This window comes from Toxorhynchites rutilus, unplaced genomic scaffold (genome assembly GCF_029784135.1).
Source record: "Toxorhynchites rutilus septentrionalis strain SRP unplaced genomic scaffold, ASM2978413v1 HiC_scaffold_8, whole genome shotgun sequence".
NCBI lineage: Eukaryota > Metazoa > Arthropoda > Insecta > Diptera > Culicidae > Toxorhynchites > Toxorhynchites rutilus.
This window is the reverse complement of record NW_026600146.1, coordinates 46,572-67,882: the sequence shown is the minus strand read 5'-3', so window position 1 is coordinate 67,882 and position 21,311 is coordinate 46,572. Positions and strand designations below refer to the sequence as shown.

Here is a 21,311-nt window from a genome sequence, read left to right as displayed (position 1 = left end):
TGGTTGGAATTGTCTGTAAGAAAATAAGATTTCATTAGCGCTGCTACGCACTCTAACACGATTTTACTCACCTTGGGTGGAAAACGAACTTTCCCTCCCGATTCCGCTCTACCTCCATTTGCTTGGGTGGCCCGATAGCCTCTCGGAACCCTCAAGCCAGTCGGAATCCGGGATGTAACGTTCGTTCGGTTCATCTTGGTGCTGAGTGAAATTTCTTCTTGCTTCTCTATTGCAATTTCAAACAGCAGTGACGAGTAATGTTGTGTGCACCTACCAAGTAGACTACTTGGATCGAAATCAGAGTGGGAAAATAGAAGCCGGCCTACTTTTGTACCATTTTCATTTTGACATACAGTGCATGTATTGCGTTACCAAGGCGTTATACTATAGGTGGACCGCAATGTCAAAATTGCTGTTCGGCCATTGCTCGTGAAAAAACAATTTTGTTTACAAAACAAATCATATCTTTTGGTGTCAAATGCATTCGTTGGCAAAATAGCTGCTCACGCCTTACTGTAGGCAGGTAATTTTGTGGATTTTTTCGTATAACAATTTCTCATAATTGCTTCTACGTTTTCAGATATCTACAATCAGCGGTCGAATTAAAAGCAGTGCAGAAGGATGTTTTGAGTATATTTTACCTTCTAGCCGCGCAATCAATGCTTTTTTCTTTCCAAGCAAGCAGCGTTTTAATCGTATGTGGTTTTATTGAGCATTTAAAAGAGAGTGTTAATTTTTTTTTGTTTTATCACTAGGGCAAAAGCATGAAATAGAATCGTACGTGGTACGAATTTATCGACACAATCTGATCAAGGACGGAGGCATCATCAAACGGAAACTACGCGAGAAACTTTTCGAAGAGATAAAACTGCGCCGCAACACTCGTGTCAAAATGGACGAGTTGGGCTGGGTGCTGATGAACCACGATTTGATAACACGTAATGAGCCAATCCAACAGCATGCCAATGGTAATCGATCAAATCATTTTAAATTCAACATGGAGCGGTTGCGAAACCTACTGGAGCAGCACGAACAGAACAATCACGCTGGTAGGTCGGTTTGATATATTTATTCCGCTAAAGAATGATTATATTTGTTGATTTTTCAGAGTTGACTTCCAAAAAGTAAAACAAATTCCTGCGTATGCTGGATGCAATTTTACAAAACGACAAAGTTTTGAAGGAAATTAAAGAGATGGTAGTGGCGAATCGAATTCTATCAGAAATTCGTTATGTGGCTACGGTGGAACGTATGCTGAAACACAATTTGGACCCCTCTTTGCGCTGCTGCTTTGTATGCCGAGAGTATTTCCGCACTGCCGATGAGTATACCAGTCATTTCGAAAAATTGCACGGTGAGCAATTTCTTATTGTTGCGGCGGTGGATCGATTTCAGACTAGTCAAAAGTTCAACGTTCTACATCACTACAATGCCCTTAATCCGGTGACAATATTCACGATTTGCAACGTATACCACACAGCCCTAATAAAAAAAACAAGAAAAGACGGGTCTAATATTTTACAATAAAGAACAAATCTACCACTTTCCACGAAAATCGGAGAACCACTATATCGATTCGACATGGAATGGCTGATACATATAAGGCAGAAAGAAGGTTTAACTTTGGAATTCATCATCCTATATTTCCTCGTACCATTAAGATCATGGCGCATTTGATGTCGGTCATCGTAGCTGCTGCTATGGAAATGACGTGAGCATATACCTTGATTTTTCTGAGGTTTGCAATCCTTCGATTGGCTACAGAAAAGTACCATTTATGAAGTCTATCTCCATCTCGGAGAAAAGTGTGGTAAACAATGTCCGGGTTATTTTTCGTTATGAGAACCTTGTTTCCACATCCTTTTACAGCACAATAATACGGCATCTGAAGTAAATAAAATATTCACAATATAATTTTGGCATGATAGAGAACCTCGAGATGAACGATTATCTGTGGAGGAGTTGGACAACAGATTTCTTAGACTTATAGCACTTTTATCACACTCACAAGCTCATCAAATCCTCACTGTCCCCCAAAAATATTGAATAATATATATTTTTTTTTCCCAAAATATATATTTTATTAAGGCACATGTGGCGTTAGCCTGACGGGGCCGGGAGTCCAATATTTTGACAATTTTTGTCTTACAACTATGTTAGTAATATGTAACCGATTACTCGCGGTTGGCTCGAGGTTAGTATTACAAAGATCTCATAATTGGGATGTTGCAGTCTCCAGTACTATGTATGTGTGGCCGACACGGGATACTTCCTATTGGAGTGTAACTGACCATTGATCAGCGACGCCCCCCTAGTCTGTACCTCATATCAATCATGGTGCGTCTCTCTTGACTCGAGGAATCCAGGGTAGAATGGTCACTGGGCGGTACAATCTTCAGCTCGTGTAGAGTTGCCATGAGCGGTACAACCTTTGACTATTGTTGAATGATCAGTGGCCTGCACAACCTTCGACCTGTGTATCTGTAAAGAGTATGTGTATGTTTAATTACATTACATGGAGCGGTTATAATATATAATATAAATACCTTATTGCAGCTATAGTACACTATTTTTCACGAATATATATTTGTTTATTTCTTCCTTCAGTTGTTTTCCTCAGCGAGTTGATATGAAACCATAACCACACAACCAAACAAAAAGTAAATAATTCAGAAAGCTACGTCTCGCTACTCGTCTCACGTATTGTCTAGAAAGTGTCATAAACGAAACACCTATAGTTTAGCATCTTGTTGCGTTACATGATTTGTTGTGATTTCGATGAAAATTGAAAACAAGTGATGTGTTTCTGTTTTAGAAATATAAAATTGAACTTTGACAAGTTGGAGCTATGGGAGATCAAACTTTATGGTGAAAAACAGGAGAAACTGACTGCAGCCCAGGTCCTACCAATAACTCGAACTAGCACAGGAAAGCTTCCACCAACCCGTAACATCACATCGTCATCTGGCGATTTGTCGAACTCATCAACACCGACCAGCAATGGTAATAGTGCCCCAGGTTCCAGTTTGGCGAACAATTCGGCCATAATCTCTAGTAAGGCCTCGAGGGAGGAAATAAACTAACAAATGGTACAACAACTTCGGCTAGAGAGGGCAGCACACAATCAAAAGCGTGCGATGGAACTCAAACAGCAACAAGGTAATCGGAACCGGAAAAAATGGCCTTTGAGTCGACTGGTTAATCGTTATAATTTTACTCCGAATAGATGGTGCAAACCCACCGAAACAGTCCATTGTTCAGCGTTGTATTATTGTGAAAGAACCGGACGGTACAACGAAGATTATTCAACAGAACATAACTCAATCTTCACGGTCTGCTTCTGCATCAACTTCCCAGCCGAACCAAAGGCAGCAATCTCCCGCGCCCGCCAAACCAGATGGTCCACAAAAAGTGCAAATCATTCGTGATGGGAAGGATGGGAAGGTTAGTGTTCGTGGTCTGAACCCTGGGCAACAACTGATTCAAACGCCTGACAGAAAGCTACATGTTCTAAGTGCAGCCTCTGGTATGTTTGATAGTGGTGCGCTATGATTCCTAGATCTAAGTTATTTTTTAATTTACAGGATCAAACTCAACAGCGGGCAAGCAAGCAATTGCCGCTAACATATATCACGAAAGTGGCCACCAGTGGTGGTAGTACAAGTGGTGCAACGGCTTTTTTGTCGGCCCCCAGTGACTACCACATCTACGGTTCAGTCACCGCCGTCACAAACGTCGGTACAGCAGACAGTTGCATCAACGGCGACAGCGACGGCTATTCGTAGGGATATATTTTTCCTGTATATCGAGCTTCTTTTCACATCTAGTTTTATTCCAACTACTAGCTGACGCGACGAACTTCGTCCCGCCCAAAATAGATTTTTTGATTTGAATACTTTCAAACATCCACGTTTTCTTACTAAGTGAACGTTGAGTGCAATCACTGAACTCTTCATTGATTGATTACCCTTTGACCCTTTACAATTTCCTTTTACTATAAATTGTTTAGTACTTCTACAAAAATATATATAAAGTTATTTTCAGACACAATTCTCGCTCAAGATTCTTCAAGCATTTGGAAATAACATGTTTCTCCGTTGCATGAAATACATGTTTGATACAGAGAATATTACAAAATAAAGACTGCTCAAATCGGACCATTCCTTCCTCGGGTTTAGGGCAAACCAACACATTTGGCCTTCCATTTTTGTTTATATAGATAGAAGATACAGGAATGCGTTATTCCATCTGAAAATCCTTTTCATCTTTCGAACAAAAAACAATTTCGTTAGCACCAACATCAAATGGACTAGCAACGCTTAGTTAATTGTATAACATATGGGAATTCAATTTTCCGAATTTTCCGATTTTTCTCTCCGCTATATTGATCTACGGGAAGAGACGAATACAACGAAATATAGATGACTGAAATTGAACCATTCCTTCCTCGGGTTTTGCGCTTACCAACACATTTGGCCTTCCATTTTTATTTATAGATATATGATATGAAAATGCGTTATTTCGCCTGAAAATGCATTCCCACTTACGAACAAAGATCAATTTCGATATCGCAAATATTGAATGGACTAACAACGCTTATGATGATGTAATTTTCGAACATGTGGGAATTCATTTTTCCGAATTTTCCGACCTTCCTTTAGGATTTTCCGAAAATTTTCCGATTTTTCTCTACACTATATTGATCTACGGGAAGAGACGAATACAACAAAATACAGGAGGCTAAAATCGGACCATCCCTTCTTCGGGTTTTCCGCTTATCAACAGATTTTGCCTTACATTTTTATTTATATAGATTGGGGATCAGTAAGCGCCATTCGTTTTTAGAATTATCCTTCCATAAAACATACCACCAACACTTGTCACTAAACTTCCTGCTAAAAGACGTGCTCTTGGCCACTCCTTCTGCTTGAATTTAGTATCATTAGATAGCAAGTGGAATGTGTTTTGAGATCCCAAAGGTAGTGATCACTTATCCATCAAGATTTGTATCCAAATTTGTATTTGTAGTTGTATTGTTCGGACTGTTTACTACTGACGAACATTTATGATCTGAGCATCACATCGCTCTGGTTTTCAGTGTCCGAAACGAGTGGCTGATGACGAGTGCAGTTTTGCTTTACACCGGTCTCCCGTCTCGCCTGCAAAGACGCACTCGGAGAGTTAATTTTACATTCGGTAACATTCGGGTTGTGGCGAGCTAAACTGAGCGGAGAGGCGAGATACTGCGAATCGTATACTGTAGAAACACTTGCCTCCGTGGAGCAAATTACTGCTGCGATTTGCACACAAACCGAGTGGAAAGAGTCTTTCGTTTCTTCTATCTAGATCCTTTGATGCGATCTATTAATAGACTCAGAGTAATCAAGAGAACATCATTCTGTTGGGAAGGGAGAGGAGTAATAGTTGATCGCAACTTGTACTTGTGCAGTTTGCGATTAATCATGGATCGAATCATGGTCGCATAATTTCCATCCTTGCTTCAATTCTATTTATCATTCTTCTTGCATGTATCCAAACTGCCAGCATTTCACTGTTTTGCTGCAGGGATGTAAGTCCGTGTTTATACACTGAGAAATTTAGTGGGGGTTTGTCGCAGTAGTTGCGACACATTGATTAGAAATAAAACCAACAATATATTTATGTGGACATCACTGATCTAGCCATCAATTCCGGAGATGGTTAATCAATTCTTCTATGGAGGAACCTAAACTATTTTCTCGTTTGGTCCATGAATGCGCACTTCGCGCTCAAACGAAACCCATCCCAGAATCCATTATTCGTCGAAGGGCTCCTAAACCTAAACCATGGCGGAATGAAAAGAGAGTCTAGCTTTATGTTGAAAAATCGTATGCACTTAAAGCCTCCCGGAAACATGGAGTCATCGTCAATTTTAAAATTTTCCTAACACTTGAGTCTAAGTTTGAAATTTTTGACGTAGGACTACGTCTAACCGGAAAATATAGGTGGTGAAATGGAAATCTAGGCACTGAACAAGTAGGAAAAAATGCAAGATTTGGAACGCTTATAACTCGAGCATTTCTCAATAGATCGCAAAGGTTTTTGCATCAATTGATAGGAAATATATCTACGCATCTATCATAACGAATAACATTTCATTTTTCTTGAGATAAATAATTGAATAATTGTGAAATATCAAGCATTGTCAAAATGCACTATGTGCCAATTTTTGATTGGCCCATTTTGTGCTCCTCAAATCGTACCGACCAAAACGGGCAACCAGAGCAGCAGCGAAATAGAATGAAGCACGATTGGAAAGGAAAAAGAAAAAAATGAACGAAACATTGGTCGCAGTCTTACACATGCGTAATTCTCGAGCCAGCCAGTCAGCTTAAAAATCCCCGCTCCGCTGCCGTAACGATCATTCTCATTCAAACCGTACACCACATCGGTTCGCATCACAACACATCAACAAACCAACCCAAGTAGCCATGTCTGGACATGGTAAAGGAGGAAAAGTGAAGGGAAAGGCAAAATCCCGCTCGAACCGTGTTGATCTGGAGTTCCCCGCAAGGGTAGCTAGGCCGAGCGCGTTAGTACCAGTGCACCAGTCCACCTAGCCGGCGTTATATAGTTTCGGCCGCCGAAGTGATCGAGTTAGCTGGCAAAGCTGCTCGCGACGATAAGAAAACCCGCATTCGGAACAGAACACATTCGGTTCGGTGGACATCAAGACAACAGGCAGTTGCAGCGAGTGGCGAGTGGCAAACGCAATCGCAAAACGGCATCAGGTAGCAGAAGAAAAAAGTTTGTTCTTTATACAAACTGCTTTGGTGGCAAATCCAGAACAAGGCGGCATCGAGGGCGTTCGAAATGGTTTTTTTCAAAACCACGAGTACTAAGTTTTCTAAATTGGAACCATTCCATAAAACAAGGCGCTTTTCAGGGCCATTAAACCTTCCAAAAAGAGTTTAGGAAATACAGTTCAATGCTTTCTAAAACATTATCCATAATAATAATAAAACATAAATTGATTTTTTCATCATTTGTTTGCCAGGATCTGATGAGTATGTGAATTTGGCAGTTGTTCTGAGCTTATTGATAGTTGGGGACTTTCCTGATTATTCAATTTTCACCAATTCTTAAATTGTTTCCAGATTGAAAGTACAGTAATTTACAATTAGTTCGACATTTAGCTAATTGGACGGACATGTAATGCGACTTATTTAGTTGGACATTTTTGTAAACATAGAGATCCAAATTATGACCCCACATTGAAAGTCGACACTGTACCACTGTCATCGCAAATGTTCAATTACAGGTTAAAATCGCCTCCAATGCGACACTGAGTGGCGCTTCGGCACGTCGCATTGAATGTAATTTACTGTAAAATATGTCACAAGCTGGATGGGAAGAAATTTTCCAACTGTGAAAGCTGTGGCGAGTGGCAAATGCAATCGCTAAACAGCAAGGTTTAGCCGAACAAGATGGGGATATCGAGTGATAACAAAACAATAAACTCTTTAGATTGAAGATAATTTTGTGATCCTGAAAAGGACCCTTTTTAGCCTGCATGTGAATCCAACGAGCGAATCGTAATGAATGTATTTTTTTGTCATCGCTCCCTTTTAACGCTCATTCGTTCGTCTTGTTGGACTCGCCCCTCTGGCTGAGTCTGCCGATTTGTCTCTATCCTGTGAGTGTGTACCGCTAGAGTATAAAACACGCGGACCCCAAAAAAATATCTTATTTTCTTTCAAACCGTAAACCCGTGTGGTTGTACGGCATCGGCTTCGTGGACGTAACAAAGGAGGACAAGTTAAGGGAAAGGCAAAGTCTCACTCGAACCGTGCAGGTCTCCAGTTCCCTGTTGGTCGCATTCACTGATTGCTCCGCAAGGGTAACTAGGCCGAACGGATTGGTGCCGGAGCACCAGTATACCTAACAGCGATTATAGAGTTTCGGCCGTCGGAGTGCTCGAGTTGGCTTGCAAAGCTGCTCACGACAATCAGAAAACCCGCATCAAGAACAGAGCAGCTTCGGTTCGGCGCTCATCAAGGCAACAAATAGTTTCAGTGAGTGGCAAAGTGTTTCTCCGGCACGTCACATTAAATGTAATTTACTGAACAACATGTTACAAGCTGGATGGGAAGAAATTTTCCAACTGTGAAAGCTGTGGCGAGTGGCAAACGCAATAGCTAAACAGGAAGGTTTATCCGAACAAGATGGGAATATCGAGTGATAACAAAAACACAACACCAAAGGTTCTTTTCAGAACCATCAACATATTCATAAAGAGTAAACAGTAAACTAATCCATTTTTCAGGTAGATAGGTAGGTATTCACGTAGGAGAAGAAAATAAAACAATATATTTAAAATATATATTTAACAAAAGCTGTCCCCTTTGTATAGTCCTACGTCACTCCGGTTATGTCCCCGACATTACCCACCCGTCTTTTTTTAAAGGGAGTTCGATTGCATCAGTGAAAAAATAGTAACAACTCGGTTTTAGAATATACATTAAATTAGTTTATTGTAAATTAATTTATTTTATTTTATTTTACAACAAAAATTGTTAAAAAAAAATATTAAAGCTAAATCGTGACTTGGCCCCATCTCTATGAATTTCCTCGGTTTGATCTATCACCTATGGGAAATAAAACATATTAACACAAATTTGTATTTTTTTAATTTGGAAAATGAACTCACGTCACTCCTTGTGTCACCTACTCATAGCCATTTCTCAGTGTTGTAGGCTAGCAAGTCAGGCCAAGGCCAGAAGATTCCCCTCGATAGCTCTCATGTATTTGATGCAATGTAAGAAAGAAAAAAATATTAATAATATCTACAGCGGAAAACAATAGAACAATCAAATAATAGAAAAATCAGTAGTGTAAAAAAATAACAACTCTGAAACTCAAAGTAACATAAGAAAATCCAACAGAATACGGAAAACAATAACGGTATAAATAAAATAAATCTAAATACTACTGAGAAACATCCAAATATTACAGAAAAACTAAAACATCAAAAATATATCAAACAAAACTCACAGCATAACAATAAATTCTACAACACGGAATAGTACAACGCAACTAAACTCAACAAAACAAATGAAGACAACAACAGAACAAATGCAATAAATACAACGGAACAACTTGAAATAACAAAATTTGAAGATAACAAACAAAAACACTGAACGCTTCCTAATTACGTGTATAATAAAAGATTTAAATAAAGAGCGACTGCGCCACTTCTCCTGCAACAACTAGTAGCATTTTAAAACAACAATACTTAAAAAGTCTTACCCCTTTCGCTGCTGTTTTAAGCCCTTGATTCTCCTGCCGCAATCTGGTGTTTTCCGCCATCATTTTTTGAAGCTCCGATTCAGCCTTCATCTTCCGAAAATATATCTCGTCGACCTCGGAAATGTCTATCGGCTCCCAGTCGTACACGTCATCTCCAGTATCCTCGATGTCATCATGGAACAGCGGCGGAAAATCTTCGTCCTCGATCATGCCCTCTTCAGGATATATCTCGTTCTTGGTTGGAATTGTCTGTAAGAAAATAAGATTTCATTAGCGCTGCTACGCACTCTAACACGATTTTACTCACCTTGGGTGGAAAACGAACTTTCCCTCCCGATTCCGCTCTACCTCCATTTGCTTGGGTGGCCCGATAGCCTCTCGGAACCCTCAAGCCAGTCGGAATCCGGGATGTAACGTTCGTTCGGTTCATCTTGGTGCTGAGTGAAATTTCTTCTTGCTTCTCTATTGCAATTTCAAACAGCAGTGACGAGTAATGTTGTGTGCACCTACCAAGTAGACTACTTGGATCGAAATCAGAGTGGGAAAATAGAAGCCGGCCTACTTTTGTAACATTTTCATTTTGACATACAGTGCATGTATTGCGTTACATGATTTGTTGTGATTTCGATGAAAATTGAAAACAAGTGATGTGTTTCTGTTTTAGAAATATAAAATTGAACTTTGACAAGTTGGAGCTATGGGAGATCAAACTTTATGGTGAAAAACAGGAAGTGGGTTATATCTATGGTATAACCGCAAGGGTGACGTAGGACTATCGTTGATTTGGAGATCATTTGTTTGAAGTTGAATCTAAATCCATTCTGAATGAATGAATAAATGAATATTTGGGAGACTTCGAAAACGAGAGCGTTACGTTGGAGGCACAAGGTTTTATTCATCCAATATTGGATACGGAAATATCCTACTGATGGGGAAGAATAATCTTCAGAAGCTATCCTGTTAATTGCGATTGATTGAAAAACCACAAAACCAAATGTATTTGGTCACAGTGTTACATGGATAGAAAACATTCAAATAAACTCTTTCACATGAATGTATTTTTAAATTCCCAGAGGAACTGGCAGATTATTTTCCGGAACTTTCTCGATGCTGAATGGCATCCAAACGGAAAGAATTCCGTGCGTGTATGTGTGTGTAGCGATGTCTTCCCGGGGAACCGTTTGTGGCATCACTCTCCTCCTGATGGATTCCCTTCTGGCCTAGGGTGCACAAACAGGCTCTTGGTGACACCGTTCATCAGCGCTTTCATGATAAACGAAGAGCTTCACCACAACAGCGACAACATGCTCCAATCGCTGTTCAATTAGAACTGAGTGGATTTCCGAGCGGCGCTCGCTTATATACCGATTGGTGATTTCAATAGCCTGTTTTGAAAGCAATTTTAAGACTATTGAAACAAGTTTTTGGATCAAAAAGTAACAAGTATAGAACGCGTAGATATTTTATCTTTCGAATGAAGTGTTTATCATTCCATTTCGTTCAGTTGTTTAGGAGCTATTAACGCTCAAAATCTCGGTCTCCGGCGTAACGCTTTCGTTTTCGAAACTTTGATTTTACACCCCGGTATAGAAATGAAAGACGTAGTCCTACGTCAAAACAGGAGAAACTGACTGCAGCCCAGGTCCTACCAATAACTCGAACTAGCACAGGAAAGCTTCCACCAACCCGTAACATCACATCGTCATCTGGCGATTTGTCGAACTCATCAACACCGACCAGCAATGGTAATAGTGCCCCAGGTTCCAGTTTGGCGAACAAATCGGCCATAATCTCTAGTAAGGCCTCGAGGGAGGAAATAAACTAACAAATGGTACAACAACTTCGGCTAGAGAGGGCAGCACACAATCAAAAGCGTGCGATGGAACTCAAACAGCAACAAGGTAATCGGAACCGGAAAAAATGGCCTTTGAGTCGACTGGTTAATCGTTATAATTTTACTCCGAATAGATGGTGCAAACCCACCGAAACAGTCCATTGTTCAGCGTTGTATTATTGTGAAAGAACCGGACGGTACAACGAAGATTATTCAACAGAACATAACTCAATCTTCACGGTCTGCTTCTGCATCAACTTCCCAGCCGAACCAAAGGCAGCAATCTCCCGCGCCCGCCAAACCAGATGGTCCACAAAAAGTGCAAATCATTCGTGATGGGAAGGATGGGAAGGTTAGTGTTCGTGGTCTGAACCCTGGGCAACAACTGATTCAAACGCCTGACAGAAAGCTACATGTTCTAAGTGCAGCCTCTGGTATGTTTGATAGTGGTGCGCTATGATTCCTAGATCTAAGTTATTTTTTAATTTACAGGATCAAACTCAACAGCGGGCAAGCAAGCAATTGCCGCTAACATATATCACGAAAGTGGCCACCAGTGGTGGTAGTACAAGTGGTGCAACGGCTTTTTTGTCGGCCCCCAGTGACTACCACATCTACGGTTCAGTCACCGCCGTCACAAACGTCGGTACAGCAGACAGTTGCATCAACGGCGACAGCGACGGCTATTCGTAGGGATATATTTTTCCTGTATATCGAGCTTCTTTTCATATCCAGTTTTATTCCAACTACTAGCTGACGCGACGAACTTCCTCCCGCCCAAAATAGATTTTTTGATTTGAATACTTTCAAACATCCACGTTTTCTTACTAAGTGAACGTTGAGTGCAATCACTGAACTCTTCATTGATTGATTACCCTTTGACCCTTTACAATTTCCTTTTACTATAAATTGTTTAGTACTTCTACAAAAATATATATAAAGTTATTTTCAGACACAATTCTCGCTCAAGATTCTTCAAGCATTTGGAAATAACATGTTTCTCCGTTGCATGAAATACATGTTTGATACAGAGAATATTACAGAATAAAGACTGCTCAAATCGGACCATTCCTTCCTCGGGTTTAGGGCACACCAACACATTTGGCCTTCCATTTTTGTTTATATAGATAGAAGATACAGGAATGCGTTATTCCATCTGAAAATCCTTTTCATCTTTCGAACAAAAAACAATTTCGTTAGCACCAACATCAAATGGACTAGCAACGCTTAGTTAATTGTATAACATATGGGAATTCAATTTCCGAATTTTCCGATTTTTCTCTCCGCTATATTGATCTACGGGAAGAGACGAATACAACGAAATGAAATATAGATGACTGAAATTGAACCATTCCTTCCTCGGGTTTTGCGCTTACCAACACATTTGGCCTTCCATTTTTATTTATAGATATATGATATGAGAATGCGTTATTTCGCCTGAAAATGCATTCCCACTTACGAACAAAGATCAATTTCGATATCGCAAATATTGAATGGACTAACAACGCTTATGATGATGTAATTTTCGAACATGTGGGAATTCATTTTTCCGAATTTTCCGACCTTCCTTTAGGATTTTCCGAAAATTTTCCGATTTTTCTCTACACTATATTGATCTACGGGAAGAGACGAATACAACAAAATACAGGAGGCTAAAATCGGACCATCCCTTCTTCGGGTTTTCCGCTTATCAACAGATTTTGCCTTACATTTTTATTTATATAGATTGGGGATCAGTAAGCGCCATTCGTTTTTAGAACTATCCTTCCATAAAACATAACACCAACACTTGTCACTAAACTTCCTGCTAAAAGACGTGCTCTTGGCCACTCCCTCTGCTTGAATTTAGTATCATTAGATAGCAAGTGGAATGTGTTTTGAGATCCCAAAGGTAGTGATCACTTATCCATCAAGATTTGTATCCAAATTTGTATTTGTAGTTGTATTGTTCGGACTGTTTACTACTGACGAACATTTATGATCTGAGCATCACATCGCTCTGGTTTTCAGTGTCCGAAACGAGTGGCTGATGACGAGTGCAGTTTTGCTTTACACCGGTCTCCCGTCTCGCCTGCAAAGACGCACTCGGAGAGTTAATTTTACATTCGGTAACATTCGGGTTGTGGCGAGCTAAACTGAGCGGAGAGGCGAGATACTGCGAATCGTATACTGTAGAAACACTTGCCTCCGTGGAGCAAATTACTGCTGCGATTTGCACACAAACCGAGTGGAAAGAGTCTTTCGTTTCTTCTATCTAGATCCTTTGATGCGATCTATTAATAGACTCAGAGTAATCAAGAAAACATCATTCTGTTGGGAAGGGAGAGGAGTAATAGTTGATCGCAACTTGTACTTGTGCAGTTTGCGATTAATCATGGATCGAATCATGGTCGCATAATTTCCATCCTTGCTTCAATTCTATTTATCATTCTTCTTGCATGTATCCAAACTGCCATCATTTTACTGTTTTGCTGCAGGGATGTAAGTCCGTGTTTATACACTGAGAAATTTAGTGGGGTTTTGTAGCAGTAGTTGCGACACATTGATTAGAAATAAAACCAACAATATATTTATGTGGACATCACTGATCTAGCCATTAATTCCGGAGATGGTTAATCAATTCTTCTATGGAGGAACCTAAACTATTTTCTCGTTTGGTCCATGAATGCGCACTTCGCGCTCAAACGAAACCCATCCCAGAATCCATTATTCGTCGAAGGGCTCCTAAACCTAAACCATGGCGGAATGAAAAGAGAGTCTAGCTTTATGTTGAAAAATCGTATGCACTTAAAGCCTCCCGGAAACATGGAGTCATCGTCAATTTTAAAATTTTCCTAACACTTGTCTAAGTCTAAGTTTGAAATTTTTTTAAAGGGAGTTCGATTGCATCAGTGAAAAAATAGTAACAACTCGGTTTTAGAATATACATTAAATTAGTTTATTGTAAATTAATTAATTTTATTTTATTTTACAACAAAAATTGTTAAAAAAAATATTAAAGCTAAATCGTGACTTGGCCCCATCTCTATGAATTTCCTCGGTTTGATCTATCACCTATGGGAAATAAAACATATTAACACAAATTTGTATTTTTTTAATTTGGAAAATGAACTCACGTCACTCCTTGTGTCACCTACTCATAGCCATTTCTCAGTGTTGTAGGCTAGCAAGTCAGGCCAAGGCCAGAAGATTCCCCTCGATAGCTCTCATGTATTTGATGCAATGTAAGAAAGAAAAAAATATTAATAATATCTACAGCGGAAAACAATAGAACAATCAAATAATAGAAAAATCAGTAGTGTAAAAAAATAACAACTCTGAAACTCAAAGTAACATAAGAAAATCCAACAGAATACGGAAAACAATAACGGTATAAATAAAATAAATCTAAATACTACTGAGAAACATCCAAATATTACAGAAAAACTAAAACATCAAAAATATATCAAACAAAACTCACAGCATAACAATAAATTCTACAACACGGAATAGTACAACGCAACTAAACTCAACAAAACAAATGAAGACAACAACAGAACAAATGCAATAAATACAACGGAACAACTTGAAATAACAAAATTTGAAGATAACAAACAAAAACACTGAACGCTTCCTAATTACGTGTATAATAAAAGATTTAAATAAAGAGCGACTGCGCCACTTCTCCTGCAACAACTAGTAGCATTTTAAAACAACAATACTTAAAAAGTCTTACCCCTTTCGCTGCTGTTTTAAGCCGTTGATTCTCCTGCCGCAATCTGGTGTTTTCCGCCATCATTTTTTGAAGCTCCGATTCAGCCTTCATCTTCCGAAAATATATCTCGTCGACCTCGGAAATGTCTATCGGCTCCCAGTCGTACACGTCATCTCCAGTATCCTCGATGTCATCATGGAACAGCGGCGGAAAATCTTCGTCCTCGATCATGCCCTCTTCAGGATATATCTCGTTCTTGGTTGGAATTGTCTGTAAGAAAATAAGATTTCATTAGCGCTGCTACGCACTCTAACACGATTTTACTCACCTTGGGTGGAAAACGAACTTTCCCTCCCGATTCCGCTCTACCTCCATTTGCTTGGGTGGCCCGATAGCCTCTCGGAACCCTCAAGCCAGTCGGAATCCGGGATGTAACGTTCGTTCGGTTCATCTTGGTGCTGAGTGAAATTTCTTCTTGCTTCTCTATTGCAATTTCAAACAGCAGTGACGAGTAATGTTGTGTGCACCTACCAAGTAGACTACTTGGATCGAAATCAGAGTGGGAAAATAGAAGCCGGCCTACTTTTGTAACATTTTCATTTTGACATACAGTGCATGTATTGCGTTACATGATTTGTTGTGATTTCGATGAAAATTGAAAACAAGTGATGTGTTTCTGTTTTAGAAATATAAAATTGAACTTTGACAAGTTGGAGCTATGGGAGATCAAACTTTATGGTGAAAAACAGGAAGTGGGTTATATCTATGGTATAACCGCAAGGGTGACGTAGGACTATCGTTGATTTGGAGATCATTTGTTTGAAGTTGAATCTAAATCCATTCTGAATGAATGAATAAATGAATATTTGGGAGACTTCGAAAACGAGAGCGTTACGTTGGAGGCACAAGGTTTTATGCATCCAATATTGGATACGGAAATATCCTACTGATGGGGAAGAATAATCTTCAGAAGCTATCCTGTTAATTGCGATTGATTGAAAAACCACAAAACCAAATGTATTTGGTCACAGTGTTACATGGATAGAAAACATTCAAATAAACTCTTTCACATGAATGTATTTTTAAATTCCCAGAGGAACTGGCAGATTATTTTCCGGAACTTTCTCGATGCTGAATGGCATCCAAACGGAAAGAATTCCGTGCGTGTATGTGTGTGTAGCGATGTCTTCCCGGGGAACCGTTTGTGGCATCACTCTCCTCCTGATGGATTCCCTTCTGGCCTAGGGTGCACAAACAGGCTCTTGGTGACACCGTTCATCAGCGCTTTCATGATAAACGAAGAGCTTCACCACAACAGCGACAACATGCTCCAATCGCTGTTCAATTAGAACTGAGTGGATTTCCGAGCGGCGCTCGCTTATATACCGATTGGTGATTTCAATAGCCTGTTTTGAAAGCAATTTTAAGACTATTGAAACAAGTTTTTGGATCAAAAAGTAACAAGTATAGAACGCGTAGATATTTTATCTTTCGAATGAAGTGTTTATCATTCCATTTCGTTCAGTTGTTTAGGAGCTATTAACGCTCAAAATCTCGGTCTCCGGCGTAACGCTTTCGTTTTCGAAACTTTGATTTTACACCCCGGTATAGAAATGAAAGACGTAGTCCTACGTCAAAACAGGAGAAACTGACTGCAGCCCAGGTCCTACCAATAACTCGAACTAGCACAGGAAAGCTTCCACCAACCCGTAACATCACATCGTCATCTGGCGATTTGTCGAACTCATCAACACCGACCAGCAATGGTAATAGTGCCCCAGGTTCCAGTTTGGCGAACAAATCGGCCATAATCTCTAGTAAGGCCTCGAGGGAGGAAATAAACTAACAAATGGTACAACAACTTCGGCTAGAGAGGGCAGCACACAATCAAAAGCGTGCGATGGAACTCAAACAGCAACAAGGTAATCGGAACCGGAAAAAATGGCCTTTGAGTCGACTGGTTAATCGTTATAATTTTACTCCGAATAGATGGTGCAAACCCACCGAAACAGTCCATTGTTCAGCGTTGTATTATTGTGAAAGAACCGGACGGTACAACGAAGATTATTCAACAGAACATAACTCAATCTTCACGGTCTGCTTCTGCATCAACTTCCCAGCCGAACCAAAGGCAGCAATCTCCCGCGCCCGCCAAACCAGATGGTCCACAAAAAGTGCAAATCATTCGTGATGGGAAGGATGGGAAGGTTAGTGTTGGTGGTCTGAACCCTGGGCAACAACTGATTCAAACGCCTGACAGAAAGCTACATGTTCTAAGTGCAGCCTCTGGTATGTTTGATAGTGGTGCGCTATGATTCCTAGATCTAAGTTATTTTTTAATTTACAGGATCAAACTCAACAGCGGGCAAGCAAGCAATTGCCGCTAACATATATCACGAAAGTGGCCACCAGTGGTGGTAGTACAAGTGGTGCAACGGCTTTTTTGTCGGCCCCCAGTGACTACCACATCTACGGTTCAGTCACCGCCGTCACAAACGTCGGTACAGCAGACAGTTGCATCAACGGCGACAGCGACGGCTATTCGTAGGGATATATTTTTCCTGTATATCGAGCTTCTTTTCATATCCAGTTTTATTCCAACTACTAGCTGACGCGACGAACTTCCTCCCGCCCAAAATAGATTTTTTGATTTGAATACTTTCAAACATCCACGTTTTCTTACTAAGTGAACGTTGAGTGCAATCACTGAACTCTTCATTGATTGATTACCCTTTGACCCTTTACAATTTCCTTTTACTATAAATTGTTTAGTACTTCTACAAAAATATATATAAAGTTATTTTCAGACACAATTCTCGCTCAAGATTCTTCAAGCATTTGGAAATAACATGTTTCTCCGTTGCATGAAATACATGTTTGATACAGAGAATATTACAGAATAAAGACTGCTCAAATCGGACCATTCCTTCCTCGGGTTTAGGGCACACCAACACATTTGGCCTTCCATTTTTGTTTATATAGATAGAAGATACAGGAATGCGTTATTCCATCTGAAAATCCTTTTCATCTTTCGAACAAAAAACAATTTCGTTAGCACCAACATCAAATGGACTAGCAACGCTTAGTTAATTGTATAACATATGGGAATTCAATTTCCGAATTTTCCGATTTTTCTCTCCGCTATATTGATCTACGGGAAGAGACGAATACAACGAAATGAAATATAGATGACTGAAATTGAACCATTCCTTCCTCGGGTTTTGCGCTTACCAACACATTTGGCCTTCCATTTTTATTTATAGATATATGATATGAGAATGCGTTATTTCGCCTGAAAATGCATTCCCACTTACGAACAAAGATCAATTTCGATATCGCAAATATTGAATGGACTAACAACGCTTATGATGATGTAATTTTCGAACATGTGGGAATTCATTTTTCCGAATTTTCCGACCTTCCTTTAGGATTTTCCGAAAATTTTCCGATTTTTCTCTACACTATATTGATCTACGGGAAGAGACGAATACAACAAAATACAGGAGGCTAAAATCGGACCATCCCTTCTTCGGGTTTTCCGCTTATCAACAGATTTTGCCTTACATTTTTATTTATATAGATTGGGGATCAGTAAGCGCCATTCGTTTTTAGAACTATCCTTCCATAAAACATAACACCAACACTTGTCACTAAACTTCCTGCTAAAAGACGTGCTCTTGGCCACTCCCTCTGCTTGAATTTAGTATCATTAGATAGCAAGTGGAATGTGTTTTGAGATCCCAAAGGTAGTGATCACTTATCCATCAAGATTTGTATCCAAATTTGTATTTGTAGTTGTATTGTTCGGACTGTTTACTACTGACGAACATTTATGATCTGAGCATCACATCGCTCTGGTTTTCAGTGTCCGAAACGAGTGGCTGATGACGAGTGCAGTTTTGCTTTACACCGGTCTCCCGTCTCGCCTGCAAAGACGCACTCGGAGAGTTAATTTTACATTCGGTAACATTCGGGTTGTGGCGAGCTAAACTGAGCGGAGAGGCGAGATACTGCGAATCGTATACTGTAGAAACACTTGCCTCCGTGGAGCAAATTACTGCTGCGATTTGCACACAAACCGAGTGGAAAGAGTCTTTCGTTTCTTCTATCTAGATCCTTTGATGCGATCTATTAATAGACTCAGAGTAATCAAGAAAACATCATTCTGTTGGGAAGGGAGAGGAGTAATAGTTGATCGCAACTTGTACTTGTGCAGTTTGCGATTAATCATGGATCGAATCATGGTCGCATAATTTCCATCCTTGCTTCAATTCTATTTATCATTCTTCTTGCATGTATCCAAACTGCCATCATTTTACTGTTTTGCTGCAGGGATGTAAGTCCGTGTTTATACACTGAGAAATTTAGTGGGGTTTTGTAGCAGTAGTTGCGACACATTGATTAGAAATAAAACCAACAATATATTTATGTGGACATCACTGATCTAGCCATTAATTCCGGAGATGGTTAATCAATTCTTCTATGGAGGAACCTAAACTATTTTCTCGTTTGGTCCATGAATGCGCACTTCGCGCTCAAACGAAACCCATCCCAGAATCCATTATTCGTCGAAGGGCTCCTAAACCTAAACCATGGCGGAATGAAAAGAGAGTCTAGCTTTATGTTGAAAAATCGTATGCACTTAAAGCCTCCCGGAAACATGGAGTCATCGTCAATTTTAAAATTTTCCTAACACTTGTCTAAGTCTAAGTTTGAAATTTTTTTAAAGGGAGTTCGATTGCATCAGTGAAAAAATAGTAACAACTCGGTTTTAGAATATACATTAAATTAGTTTATTGTAAATTAATTAATTTTATTTTATTTTACAACAAAAATTGTTAAAAAAAATATTAAAGCTAAATCGTGACTTGGCCCCATCTCTATGAATTTCCTCGGTTTGATCTATCACCTATGGGAAATAAAACATATTAACACAAATTTGTATTTTTTTAATTTGGAAAATGAACTCACGTCACTCCTTGTGTCACCTACTCATAGCCATTTCTCAGTGTTGTAGGCTAGCAAGTCAGGCCAAGGCCAGAAGATTCCCCTCGATAGCTCTCATGTATTTGATGCAATGTAAGAAAGAAAAAAATATTAATAATATCTACAGCGGAAAACAATAGAACAATCAAATAATAGAAAAATCAGTAGTGTAAAAAAATAACAACTCTGAAACTCAAAGTAACATAAGAAAATCCAACAGAATACGGAAAACAATAACGGTATAAATAAAATAAATCTAAATACTACTGAGAAACATCCAAATATTACAGAAAAACTAAAACATCAAAAATATATCAAACAAAACTCACAGCATAACAATAAATTCTACAACACGGAATAGTACAACGCAACTAAACTCAACAAAACAAATGAAGACAACAACAGAACAAATGCAATAAATACAACGGAACAACTTGAAATAACAAAATTTGAAGATAACAAACAAAAACACTGAACGCTTCCTAATTACGTGTATAATAAAAGATTTAAATAAAGAGCGACTGCGCCACTTCTCCTGCAACAACTAGTAGCATTTTAAAACAACAATACTTAAAAAGTCTTACCCCTTTCGCTGCTGTTTTAAGCCGTTGATTCTCCTGCCGCAATCTGGTGTTTTCCGCCATCATTTTTTGAAGCTCCGATTCAGCCTTCATCTTCCGAAAATATATCTCGTCGACCTCGGAAATGTCTATCGGCTCCCAGTCGTACACGTCATCTCCAGTATCCTCGATGTCATCATGGAACAGCGGCGGAAAATCTTCGTCCTCGATCATGCCCTCTTCAGGATATATCTCGTTCTTGGTTGGAATTGTCTGTAAGAAAATAAGATTTCATTAGCGCTGCTACGCACTCTAACACGATTTTACTCACCTTGGGTGGAAAACGAACTTTCCCTCCCGATTCCGCTCTACCTCCATTTGCTTGGGTGGCCCGATAGCCTCTCGGAACCCTCAAGCCAGTCGGAATCCGGGATGTAACGTTCGTTCGGTTCATCTTGGTGCTGAGTGAAATTTCTTCTTGCTTCTCTATTGCAATTTCAAACAGCAGTGACGAGTAATGTTGTGTGCACCTACCAAGTAGACTACTTGGATCGAAATCAGAGTGGGAAAATAGAAGCCGGCCTACTTTTGTAACATTTTCATTTTGACATACAGTGCATGTATTGCGTTACATGATTTGTTGTGATTTAGATGAAAATTGAAAACAAGTGATGTGTTTCTGTTTTAGAAATATAAAATTGAACTTTGACAAGTTGGAGCTATGGGAGATCAAACTTTATGGTGAAAAACAGGAAGTGGGTTATATCTATGGTATAACCGCAAGGGTGACGTAGGACTATCGTTGATTTGGAGATCATTTGTTTGAAGTTGAATCTAAATCCATTCTGAATGAATGAATAAATGAATATTTGGGAGACTTCGAAAACGAGAGCGTTACGTTGGAGGCACAAGGTTTTATGCATCCAATATTGGATACGGAAATATCCTA

At 39.5% G+C, this 21,311-nt stretch overlaps 1 long non-coding RNA gene across 1 annotated transcript; it reads left to right on the top strand.

The window, feature by feature from the left end:
- Positions 1 to 359: 359 nt before the first annotated feature.
- Positions 360 to 1,555, top strand: LOC129782447 (uncharacterized). Its single transcript, XR_008744584.1, has 4 exons — positions 360 to 523; positions 581 to 695; positions 756 to 1,049; positions 1,109 to 1,555. It is a non-coding gene; the product is annotated as an uncharacterized LOC129782447 (long non-coding RNA).
- The last annotated feature ends 19,756 nt before the right edge of the window (positions 1,556 to 21,311 follow it).